This window comes from Leucopleurus acutus, assembly GCF_964270905.1.
Source record: "Leucopleurus acutus genome assembly, chromosome: 2".
In the NCBI taxonomy this organism is placed as follows: domain Eukaryota; kingdom Metazoa; phylum Chordata; class Mammalia; order Artiodactyla; family Delphinidae; genus Leucopleurus; species Leucopleurus acutus.
This window is the reverse complement of record NC_139143.1, coordinates 78,579,543-78,593,325: the sequence shown is the minus strand read 5'-3', so window position 1 is coordinate 78,593,325 and position 13,783 is coordinate 78,579,543. Positions and strand designations below refer to the sequence as shown.

The 13,783-nt window shown below is 35.0% G+C and overlaps 1 pseudogene across 1 annotated transcript in view; it reads right to left on the bottom strand.

Moving 5' to 3' along the window:
* LOC309958084 (olfactory receptor 10T2-like) overlaps positions 1 to 12,912 on the bottom strand; it is a 28,908-nt pseudogene extending 15,996 nt beyond the window's left edge. Inside the window, exon 1 of the transcript in view lies at positions 12,856 to 12,912. The product of the transcript in view is annotated as an olfactory receptor 10T2-like (transcript). The remainder of the gene's footprint in view (positions 1 to 12,855) is intronic.
* Between the last annotated feature and the right edge of the window lie 871 nt (positions 12,913 to 13,783).

Here is a 13,783-nt window from a genome sequence, read left to right as displayed (position 1 = left end):
ATATTCCTGTAAAGGAAGAGACTCCCACAAATTTCTATTTCATACCACATAGAACTGAAAGTTTTAAAATCTGAAATCTGTATATACTTGGTCAAGTAGTGTACCCCCTCTGAACCTCACTCTTCATATCTGTAATAATAAATTACATATATATGTTGTCTTATATTTTATAAACATTTTAATTTTATTTTTTATTCATCTATTTTTTTTTCAAGTTGACTTCCTTTTAAACATATGTACCAACTTTAGCTAATTCCTTGCATTGATATGAAGGAATCTTTTTTACTCCCAAGGTTTGATATACTCAAAATTTCTAATGCAATTAAAATAAATATAAAAAAATAAAATAAAACAGACTCATTTGTTTACCTCCCAAGGTCACTGCCGGTGATTACATTTGGGGAAATGTTGCTGTACATTACTTTGTTTGGCAGCAGTTTCTCAGTTTCATTTTTATTGAGTTACAATTAACATACAATATTGTATTCTTTTCAGATGTACAACATAGTAATTCAATATATGCATACATTATGAGATGATCACCAAAATAAGTCCAATTATCATCCATCAACACACAAACTTGTTGCAATGTTATTTACTGTATTCCTTATGTGTACACTATATTCCTGTAACATTTATTTTATAGTTGCAAATTTTGTACCTCTTAATGCCCTTTACTTATTTCATCTGTCCCTTCTCCTTCTTCTCCTTTGGAGACCACTAGTTTGTTCTCTGTAACTACAATTTTGTTTCTTCTTTTGTTTTTTTAATATTCTGCATGTAAGTGAAATCATATGTTACTTGTTTTTCTCTGTCTATCTTAGTTCACTTATAAAATACCTTCTAGGTCCATCCAGGTTGCTGCAAATGACAAGACTTTATTTTTTTTATGAGTAATATTCCATTGCATATATATACCACAATTGCTTTATCAATTCATCTATCAATTAACACTTAAGTTGCTTCCATACCTTGGCTATTGTAAATAGCTCTGCAATGAACATTGATGTAGGTATGTCTTTTTGAATTAGTGTTTTAGTTTCTTTTGGTTATGCACCCAGGAGTGGAATTTCTGGGTCATATGGTAGGTATTTTTTTAAGTTTTTTGAGAAACCTCCATACTGTTTTCTGCAGTAGCTGCACCAATTTACATTCCCACCAAGTGTACAAGGGTTCCCTTTTCTCCACATCCTCACCAACATTTGTTAGCTGTGTTCTTTTTGATGATAGCCATTCTGACAGGTGTGAGGTGATATTTCATTGTGGTTTTGATTTGTATAACCCTGACGATTAGTGATGTTGAGCATCTTTTCATGCACCTGTTGTCCATGTGCATGTCTTCCTTGGAAAAATATATATTAAGTTCTTCTGCCACTCTGAAAGGAAGTAAAGATGACACAAATATAGGCATACCTCAGAGATACTGCAGGTTCAGTTCCAGACCACCTCAATAAAGCAAATAGAGCAATAAAGTCAGTGAGATAATTTTTTTGGTTTCCCAGTGCATATAATAGTTATGTTTACAGTATACTGTAGTCTATTAAGTGTGCAATAGCATCATGTGTAAAAAATGTACATCTCTTAATTTAATATACTTTATGCCTAAAAGATGGTAACTATTATCTGAGCCTTCACTGAGTCATAATCTTTTTGCTAGTGGAGGATTTGAAACATTTGAGAATTAATAAATGTGACACAGAGACACAAAGTAGGCAATTGCTGTTAGAAAAATGATGGTGATATCCTTGCTCAAAGCAGGGTTGCCACAGATTTTAAACTTGTAAATAATGCATATCTGTGAAGCACAATAAAGGCAAAGCACAAGAAAACAAGTTATGTCTGTGATTGGAAAGATATACCTTGCTCATGAATTGGAATAATTAATATTGTTAAAATGTTCAAAATACCCAAAACAATCTACAGATTCAATTCAATTCCTATTAAAATACCAATAACATTTTCCACAGAACTGGAAGAAATAACACTGGAATAAAAAAATTTGCATGAAAAGACAAAAAACCCTGAATAGCAAAGGCAAACTTGAGAAAGAACAACAAAACTGAAGGTATCATGCACCTTGACTTCAAACTATACTACAAAGTTATCATAATCAAATAATATGGTACTGGCACAAGAACAGACAGATAGATCAAAGGAACAGAATAGAGAGCCCATAAATAAACCTATGTATGTATGGTCAAATAATCTATGGCAAAGGAATCAAGAATATACAATGAGAAAAGACAATTTCTTCAATAATGTATTGGAAAAACTGGACAACTACATGCAAAGAATGAATCTGGACCACTATCTTATATCACATATGAACTCACAAAGGATTAAAGACTTGAATGTAAAACCTGAAATCATAAAACTCTTAGAAGAAAGCATTGGGAGTCAGATTTTGTCATAAATCTTAGCATAAATCTTAAAAATCTAACACTTCAATAAAAACAAAAATAAACAAATGGGACTACATCAAACTAAAAAGCTTTTGCACAGTGAAGGAAACTATCAACAAAACAAAAGGGCAACATACTTAATGGGAGAAGATATTTGCAAATCATATACCTGATAAGGGGTTACTATACAGAATATAGAAAGAACACATACAACATAATAAAAAAATCCGCAATCTGATTGAAAAATGGGCAGAGGACTTGAAGAGACATTTTCATTTCTGGTCAACAAGCACATGAAAAAGTGCTCAACATCTCTAATCATTAAGGAAACACAGATTAAAACCACAATGAGATATCACCTCACTCCTGTTAGAATGGTTATTATGAAAAAAGGCAAAAAATAAACAAGTGTTGGTAAGAATGTAGAGAAAAAGAAATCCTCATTCACTGTTGGTGGGAATGTAAATTTGTGCAGTTACTATGGAAAACTGTATGGAAGTTGCTAAAAAAAAAAATAAAAATAGAACTACCATAGTATCCAGGAACCCACTTCTGGGTATTTACCTACGGAAAACAAAACATTGATTCAAAAAGATATATTTACACTAATTTCATTGCAGCATTATTTACACAAACCAAGATATGAAAGCAACCTAAGTGTTCATTGATAGATGAACGAATAAAGTTATGAGGATGTAACACACAGAATAGGGAATATAATCAGTAATATGGTAATAACTTTAGATGGTGACAGATGGTAACTAGACTTATCATGATGAGCATATCATAATGTGTAAAAATGTCAAATCACTATATTCTATACTTTAAAATAATAAAACATTGAATTTCAATTATAATTCCAAAAAAATAAAAAAATGGAAAAAAGATGGAAAATCTTTGCAGAGAAAAAATTGCCAGCAAAGTAATAACAAATAGAATGATAGCAGTTTCCTCAACTATAGATGCAAGAAAACTACAAAATATAACTTGACACTAGAATTTGAAATCCGGATGTATCTGGACATACATCTGCTATTCAGATATACAGATCATATGAATCCACTATATGACTGTTAAAAGATATTGGGAGCATGGGATTAGCAGATGCAAACTATTATATATAGGATGGATAAACAACGATGTCCTACTGTATAGCACAGGGAACTATATTCAATAAGCTGTGATAAGTCTTAACGGAAAAAATATGAAAAAGAGTATATATATATATATATATATATATATATATATATATATATATATATATATATATATATATAGCTGAGTCACTTTGTTATACATCAGAAATTAAACACAACATTGTAAATCAACTATACTTCAATAATTTTTTTAAAAAGATAGACAACAGCAAAAAGAATAGTAAATCTATAAAAACAATATCGTAAGAAAATGGAACCCCAGGGCTTCCCTGGTGGCGCAGTGGTTGGGAGTCCGCCTGCTGATGCAGGGGACACAGGTTCGTGCCCCGGTCTGGGAAGATCCCACATGCCATGGAATGGCTGGGCCCGTGAGCCATGGCCGCTGAGCCTGCGTGTCTGGAGCCTGTGCTCTGCAACGGGAGAGGCCACAACAGTGAGAGGCCCGCGTACCACAAAAAAAAAGAAAAAAGAAAAATGGAACCCCAAAACATGCAGTGTGGATTGAAGGGCCAATAAGGCAAAAATTCAGTGGGTTTGCCAATCAGTCTGTTTCAGAAGTTTAAGTCGCTCTGTGTCCAAATGACTGAGGAGGCAGGTAAAATTTTGCAGGAAAAATATTTCTTACAGGTCAAGTTTGAGGCTCTTTACAACTCTTAAAAATCTGTGGATCCTAGACAAATTTAAGCCAATCAAGTTTTCCGAGCTAAAAGGGTCTGTGAACTCACCTCCAAGTTTTGGATGAGGTGGGACGGGTCATGACATTTCATTGGTGAAGAGGTAGTGAAGAGCTGCTATAGGTGCAAGCAGTAGGCACTCAATTAATAACTAACTATTGAATGAATGAACAAATGCATAAACACTTAAGTAAGTCAAAATATACTTGTCTTTTTTAGATTTATTGTTAATGTTTATTACTTTGTTAAAATCACAGCGCTAAAACAAAAAAAGAGCAATACCATGGGCTACTCATTTCCTTCAGTTTCCTCTGCCTAGTTTAGCATCTTTAGGTACTGTGACCACCTCTCAGACTGTATAGGATTGCACACAGTAGCAGCCCGCAGGCAACCGTTAGATACCAGCTCACTTGAGCAGCTGCCTTGTACTTCAGTGGGAGGTCCTCTGTTGTCCTCAGGTCTGTAGAAATCTTACCTTTGGATCCAAGGTGTGTAGTCTATGCTTTTGGGGTAGAATTTTAGGATATTTGTTGTATTTACTGTTAGGAATTTGGGGCAATCAGAGGTAAATTTTCACCTTTTCACTCTCCTTTCCACCAATAAAGGCAGGACGTTGCCTTTTGAGCCTCTTGATTTGCAGTAATCTTGATTTTAAAATATTTTTTTCCACTCAGGCTTTGTTTCTTGAGGCATGAGCCATTTGCAGGAGGAGTCTTTACAATATTAGTGTGGAGTGGCTTGTGGAGAATAGTGGAAAAATAGTGAAAAAACTGGTGAAATCTGAACAAATCTGCACTTTAATGATAAAGTATCAATGTTAATTTCTTAGTTTTGGCAAATTTATCACAGTTATGTAAGCTGTTAATAAGGTGTTAACTTTAGGGGAAACTGGGTAGAATTTTCTGTACTATCTTGCACCTTTTCTTTAAACCTAAAATTATTGAAAACAAATTTAAAAGTCCTAGTAAAGTCTATAAAAAAAGTAGCCAGAGTTAATAAAGTATATGAACTGGTAAGAAGGCCTACACAAGTGTGTGCCACATGAAATAGCACTTACTCGGTGGGCCTACACACTATGGTATAAACTAAGAACAACTAAAAATAAATTCCCTGATGTAAGAGCAGTGAAAGAAAAATATTAATTAGAAATAGATGGAAGAGATGTTGAATTGATAGGAATAAAAAATATAAAAGTTGAAATTCAGTATTAAATCTTCTATTCAAATATTTTTCATTGAAAGCCTTCATGAGCCTGTTAAGAAGTGTGAACTATCCTGGCTGGAGATGATCAGAGAAAAGGTACTCAGGCTAATGAGAAACCAGCCTATGGAATGGCCACTTCATCTTCTGCTGTACTTCAAAATAGTGCAAAGAATTAGGAAATAGTAATCTTTAGCCATAGAATATAAGCTATCATGGACTGGGTAGTGTAGATGGAGAAGGGTAGGGTGTTATGATGGAGCCTTCAGACTCCCTAAATGAAGCACTGCAGTCAGCATGCAAGTGCATAAGGGGTTCCAGCCTGGGCTGAACAATGTCTTCAGGATTCAGACATGAGGGGGAGGTCTGAGCTGGACACATTTAAAACACAAAAAGCTATAGGGATGTGGATAAAAATGGGAAGTTATTATTTTCAGTTTAAACACTAGGAATGCTCTTTCCAAATTTAAACTAATGTAAACTAAATGCTGTACCATTAAAGCACAGAATAGAATATTTCCATCATACAAATAGTTTTGTTAGACAGCACTACTCTAAGATGCGGTTAGCATAACTCAAAACTCCTTAAGATACATAACAAAAATGTAACTAAAATTGGGGAGAAAAACATGTATTTCCATTTGGAATTAGCACTTTGAGGGCCTCAGAGCATACAGTACTACTTTGGAGCATGTGGACCCAGTTCATGTCAATAGCCATGACTGTAATGGCCCATGACACTGAATGGCTGAGGACACAGAAGACAGGGCCAAGAAACTTGTACACAGGTTTTCAAAAAGTGGGAGCTAAATGGACTCATTGGTAAGTTCATGGAAATATCACAGAGGTGCTCTTAGAGATAATTATTTAAGACTTTGGGGAATCTGAAGGTAATCCAATAAGAGGTAAGGGCAATGATAAAAGCAATGTAGATTAGAACAGCCAAAGAGAGCTTTTTGCACCCTGTTATTGTGGCTATCTGGGCAAAATTGGCTTCATAAATTCACACGAATGGAACTGTTATCTAAATGGAAATCTCTCTGTAAAAGAATGAGACCTCAGAGAGAAAATGTCACTGAGCTTTAGAATTAGATTTGGAAGGAAAAGAGCTGGAATATATAAACCTCCTGGAAATTAACCATAGGCAGGAGTTGGCTGTGTGGGCAGAGTTGGAAGATTAAACAATTGCTGAATAGATGAATGAAGCTTAGGAATGGCCCAACTGTGTGATCATATTGGACTGTCTGGGCACTTTCTCTTCTTTTCCCTGCATCTTTGAAGAAAGAGTGAAACACACAAATTGAAAGATGAGATTTTATTACACAATGGTTGGTTGGTTAGCTATTGAATGCTTGTAGATATAACAGGAGCTGATATTATTTCTGTTAACATTTTATTAAGTTGGCACTGCTTATTCTAATATCATTAAAGTTGTAAATCAGACTTCTTTGGAGGAAATACAAGAAGGTCACCCTGATGATTACACAGTTTTCAATAGTAGCAGATTGAACCACTTCTCTACATTTATACAAATGTATTTAAAAATACTATTTAAAATCAATTCTAGGTGATTTCCCCCTATCATTTTCATACTTAGGAAGATTACGTTGTCTAAAGCCACATCTCTTGTCATATGTTTCCAGTTAATTTTTCAGTTTTGGCAAGAACATTAACAAAAGGTGATCTGTGACTGTGATTGTGGGTCAGCCTCAGAGTAAAGCAAAGGAAGTGGAATTTCTTCTTAAAAAGAGGCCTGGCCACAAAGAATAAGTACTTTTAGTCAAAACTGGTTAGGCACTAATGAAATTTGTCAAGCAAAGAGGAAGTACTCATACCATAATGTGTACCAAAAAATTAAAGTTAGATAATTTTTCCCTTGGAATTTATCTTCTGCATAATTTAAATTTAGAAGAAATCTCATTGATTTTGTTAATTATTTGGCTTTGTTATCAGAAATTTCTTTCTCCTTTGCTCAGTTCATTTCTGTGACTTGTGGCTTCAGTAAACTCAAAAATTGAAAACTGGTGTTTGGTTATTTTCATCTACATAACAGTGCAATTTCTTGTGTAATACTGAAATTATTTTCTTCTCTAAATTGTTTTTGCTTTATTTTATTTTTAAAATGATTATAAAATTCTTTAAAGTAGTACAGTTACTTGTAGTATGTTTGGCATATATCATTTGAATCTTTTGACCATATGTTATGTTTTTTGTAGGGTAGTATGTATTCTCTTTACTATCTATCCTTGTCCATAGTCCATAATGATATTATGAAACCAAAGTAGAATTACAAGCAGTTTATAGCTTAAAGTGTATTTGTAGAGAAGAAGAAATATTGAAAATAAGTAACCTAGACATTCACTCAGGAAGAAAGTAAAATAAAAAAATGAGTAATGGGCTTCCCTGGTGGCGCAGTGGATAAGAGTCCACCTGCCAATGCAGGGGACATGGGTTTGTGTCCCAGTCTGGGAAGATCCCACACGCCGTGGAGCAGCTGGGCCCGTGAGCCATGGCCGCTGAGCCTGCACGTCCGGAGACTGTGCTCCACAACAGGAGAGGCCGCAACAGTGAGAGGCCAGCGTATCGCAAAAAATAAATAAATAAATAAAAGAGTAACACAGGAAGTAAATATAAAGGCTGTATCATTAAAATAGAAATTAAAACAAATATAAGAGAAACAACAAAATGAGACACAGACAGCTTTTTTGAAAAAAAAATGTAGCATAAAAGTAAACTCAAGAAGGCACGATAAACAAGATAATACACAAATAAAGAACACTGGGATTTAAAAAGTGGATGTTAATGGATATAGTAAAAAGTGAAAATAAGAGAAAACTATGTACAACTTCATTTCAGGTCATTTGAAATCAAAATGAGGTGGAAATTTTTATTAAAAACTATGAATGAGTCAAATAAGACCCAGAAGAAAAAATCTTAAAGATACCAGTTACCATAAAAATTGAAACTGTTGGAGAATTTGTTGACTAATCCAAAAGGCCTCAGGCTCTAAATGATGATCAGTTTCAAGATATATAAAATAATGGAAAAGAAGTGGAGTCATTTTACGAGGCTAGAATATCACAACACAAAAACTCAGCAACCCGACAAAAATACTTGAAGATAAACAAAGCAAACAAATAAACCAAACACAAAATAGCTATTATTCAACTGCACTTAGGTATTGAAGAAAACTTAGATATACCATATAGAGTTTTTACCAGGAGTGTAAGAATAATTTAACATTAGAAAATCCATTAATGTGGTTGTCTACATTAACAGATTAAAGGGGAAAAAAGGAACCATCTAATCATCTCACTACTTGCTGAATAAAACTCTCAATAAAAATACACATACATTGATGAAAAAAATCTTATTGGTTTTTGAATAAAAGAGAGCTTCCTTTGTATGGTTTAGTTTAGCCATAACCAACATGTAGTAAGTATACATAGTACCAAAATTTGAAGATTTACCATTACGATTAGGAAAAAGACAGCGGTGTCTGCTACTGTCATTGCTATTCAAAGTGGTACCAAAGTGGTACATTCAGTGAGTAAATACCAAAAAACATATAAAGAAAGATGACCTAGAGTCTGTCATACAGAGTGAAGTAAGTCAGAAAGAGAAAGACAAATACCGTATGCTGACACATATATATGGAATTTAAGAAAAAAAAATGTCATGTAGAACCTAGGGGTAAGACAGGAATAAAGATGCAGACCTACTGGAGAACAGACTTGAGGATATGGGGAGGGGAAAGAGTGAGTTGTGACAAAGCGCGAGAGAGGCATGGACATATATACACTACCAAACGTAAGGTAGATAGCTAGTGAGAAGCAGCCGCATAGCACAGGGAGATCAGCTCGGTGCTTTGTGACCGCCTGGTGGGGTGGGATAGGGAGGGTGGGAGGGAGGGAGACACAAGAGGGAAGAGATATGGGAACATATGTATATGTATAACTGATTCACTTTGTTATAAAGCAGAAACTAACACACCATTGTAAAGCAATTATACCCCAATAAAGATGTTAAAAAAAAAAAGATGAGATTGTCATTATTTGCACAGGATATGATTTTCTCTACAGAAAAATAGAGAAATTAACTTAAAAGGAAATAATTCAGCAATTTAGCTGGACAAAATATGAACATGCTAAATCAATATAATAGTAAAACAAAATTTTCCATTAAATCCCACTTAGCCAAAATGATATTCAGCAAAAACAAAATAAAGCAGTATAAACAGAAAAACACTCTATTGGCAGGAAAAACAAGATAATTGTTTATGACATATGTAGATGTAAAATGAATACAGGTATTACATTTTTGTTAATTTTCTTCCTTTTTCTCATTATTTTTTGATGCCATCATGAATGAATAAAATGTTTCTCCATTTATTTAGATCATTAATTTCTCTCAACAATCTTCTTTAGTTTTCAGTGTACATCTTGCATTTCTTTTATTAAATTTGTTGATATGTATTTTATTGTTTTTGAGGCTTTTGTGAATGAAATTACTTTCCTAATTTCACTTTTCATTATCTGTTGTTAGGATATAGAAATATAATTGATTTTGGCATATTTATCTTGTGTCCTGCTAGGAATTTATTGTACTTTTCAATTTGAGAATTTCCACTTAGTTTTTTAAAAACTATTTTCTATTTCTTTAATGATAACTCTCTATTTGATGCATCATGATTGACATACTTTAATTTTTGATTCTTGAACATGTGCTTTATTCCTTGAAAATATTTTATGTTCATTGCTTTCCAGCTTTGAGGTTTTTTGATTATGTCAGTTATGTCTAACACTTGAACAACATCAAAGACAGTTTGTATTGACTTCCTTTCTCCCTGTGTATAGTCACACTTCCCTCTTTCTTTTTATACCTTCTTTTTTGTTGTTGAAAAATGGAAATTATAGATGACATGTTGATTCTGATATCCCCATGTTATTGTTGTTGTTCTTTGCTTCTTTTTATTGTATGTTTGTTTAGTCACTTGGCTGGGCTAATCTGTCAGTCTGACTCTCCCACAGTATTCAACCGCAGGTGTCTCTGTTAAGTTTTTGGTAATTCTTGTTTTTCTTTTTAAGCCTGGTTTCTCAGGGATCACTCCTGTGTAAGCATAGCTTAATAAGGTCATACTCAAACACTTTGAGCCAATAAGGCTTCTATCCTTTGCCAGTGGATCTTTGTTTGAGTTGGAGAGAGTGTTCAAAGTTCAGGAAGTTTCAAGTCAGCCCTGACTTTTACTTTCCCGTCCACTTTCTTATTTCTCCTTGCAGCATGTGCACAAGCCACATCTTCATCCAGGGACCTGCAGAAATCTGGGATTGGTTGTTTCTGGTCTCTTGTGAGCATGCATGCAGCCTTGCTCCTGTGTGCATTCTTCCAGACAGGCAGGGATGTGTGGCAGATTATCCACGCCCACTAAACTCTCCCTCTAAATTATCTGGTTGTTCTGCAGGTATGTCGCTCCATCCAGTGTTAAACCCTCAGGATAACTGGGAAATTAAACTTTTCCATTTGTTTGCCTTTGAGTTTGCAATTATTTTCAGTGATGCCCTTGGGTTTGGCTGTTTTCCCTACTTCTCTCTAAATCACATTAGCCACCTTCAGCAGGGAAGCTTCTGACTTTCATGGCCTTCCCTGCCCTAGTAGAACTTCACTGAAGGTACTGGGCATAGGAAAAAGATAGGGGCAGCCCAGCTTAGAGCCACAGCTGTTCTTAGCCCACTTATTAATTTGTGATATACATTTGATCCATTTCCACAGTCTCGATATGGCTGTTTTTGAAAATATTCTCATTTTTCATTCTTTTGGGGGAGAGAATTAGCCAAGGTCTTTACTCCACCACTGTGGAAGTTCCTCATACTAGAGAAATTAGGGAGTCAGAATTACTGCAGCACCTCAGTCTGCATAGTGTTAGGATGAATTCTGAATATTCCCACTTAACTAAGGGCTTGGTGTCATTCACAGAAGCAAAAAATTTCAACAGAGGCATTGGAGGCCTCCTGAATAGTGGTGGGTGTAACATAAGTGAATTATTCAAGTTTTAGCTCATGTCTGCTCTACATGGTGGGGGTAGGGGAGGAAGTCCCTATGTTACCCAGATGTTACATAAAAGGCTATTATTCTTAGAGTGTTGGCTGACCAGCACATAGGCACCTGGCACTTTAATGAATTGATAGAACAATGAGCTCTGACATGTTCATTACTGAGTTTGAGACTTGCAGATGTTGTAGACTATTATGAGTGGACTGCATTGTTATTAGATGATCAGCCTCCTGAATATACTACCTTGCTGTAAACATGCTATACCATTTACTAGTGTACTCTATGAGGTTCAGTTCATAATCATGTCGAGAAATATCTTTTGTCCATTTTTCGAGAAAAGATATACTTAAAACAGAGAAGTAGATTTTAATGATATTTGAGAAATATTGTGTTATGAAATACATAAATTATGGCCTTTTTAGTTTCTCAGATGAGCTATATTCCCTCTATTTACTGGGTCTTTGCATGTAATGTGGCCTCTTTTCCAGGCTAACTCCTAATCTTCCCTCAGAATACAGGTCTGTCATCACTTTCTGGGAACACTTTTTGGATCTCCCTGACTTTGTCCATTCCTCTTATTATTAGTCATCATAGCACTGTGTACTTCTAAATTCAGTGTTTATGACAGCTGTGCTTATCTATTCATCTGTATTCACGTTAAGCTCTACCAGGACAAGGACTATATCCCTTCTTTCTTACTCTTCTCTTGCTCTACCATTATATTCTCAGCTTAGTAAAATGCCTGGCATATAGGTAAGTTCTCAATAAATATTTATTTATTAAAAATATTTTAAACTCTTTATTGAATTTGTTACAATATTGCTTCTGTTCTATGTTTTGGTTTTTTGGCTGTGAGGGATGTGGGATCCTAGCTCCCCAACCAGGGATTGAACCTGCACCCCTTCCATTGGAAGGCAAAGTCCTAACCACTGGACTGCCAGGGAAGTCCCTCAGTAAATATTTATTTAATGAATGAAGGAGATAATGAATAAATGAACAAATTCAAGAGCCTTGACCATTTTCTATGACACAGATAATACTGTTTATTAAATTTAACTTAAAAATATAATTTGAAAAAGAGGGACAGATTTATAGCCATCTACACGTCTTTCTATAGTACCACATGCTTGGCAGGTTCTGTGTTATCCACAACACCCCCTTGCGACAGCCCATGTGCTGGGAAACACTTGAATACTTCCAACTGGAGCCTTAATCTAACATGACCCAATCTGAGCTGTGCATCTCCATGCCATCCTTCCCAAGCTTGTGCTGTCTACCTTCATGAATGGCCCCGTTTTATCTCCTCCTGGTCATACTTCTTTGTTTGATTACTCCTGATGACCTCCAAGCTATCTTTTGTTATTTCCACACCTCTCCATTCTCACTGCTACTACCTTTGTCCAGGTCACTAAGGTCATGTGCCATCATGGTCTCATCACTCTCTGTTACAATCTCCAGTGAATTTCCTTGGGATTTAGGAAATTTTCCTAAAGGTCATTTTAACCACAAAACTCTCATGTTTAAAATCCTTCGCTTGCTTGAAAAACTAGACAATTCTTCAGTATGGATCACACATCAGGTCGTACCAGCATCTCCTGCTTTGCCTCTTTTCCTTTCTCTGGTTCCTAAGCTCCAATATCCACTTTCCTATAACAAGTTTCTGTACATTTTCAACCTGTTTTAACACAAACTTTCTAGTATGTTTTACTTTGTGGTAAGGCAAATACTCCCTTCATTACTCTTTAGCTAAAAGATGTAGGATCTTATACTTTTAAGTTTTTCAGATAAAGTTGAAAATAAATCTGCCTGAACTTTCCATAGAACTAGGAAAATGCACCCCTGCCTCCCTCTGCTTTTCTCTGCAGATGATGCAATTGATTCTTCAGTTTGTAGCAAGAACAAAGGAGGTGCTGTTGGGGGTCTAGTTGCCTTAGTCCCTGATCTGCTTCCCCTGCAAGTACAGTGCCTGTTTTCAGACTGGAATATCTCTCCAGGCAAACATATCGCTCTGCTAAGAGAGAAGTTCTTGGAATACTGTCATATGACAAAATGTATTACAGCCTGAAACTCAGTAAAACAAGTTGTAATAAATAATTATCTGATTAGTTTTCATAATATTTTGCATGTTTTTATTTATGTTTATAGTATTTGCAAGCATCTTCTTATACTAGTGTTATTTTCCTTCTGCATATGTTTTGGGTGGTGGATTTTGAAGCCATTTCATCTGCTTTTATTTTTGAAGGATTTGTTTAAAATTTCTCTTCAGCAGTTGGATCTCTTCCTTGTTTTCCAGTATGAT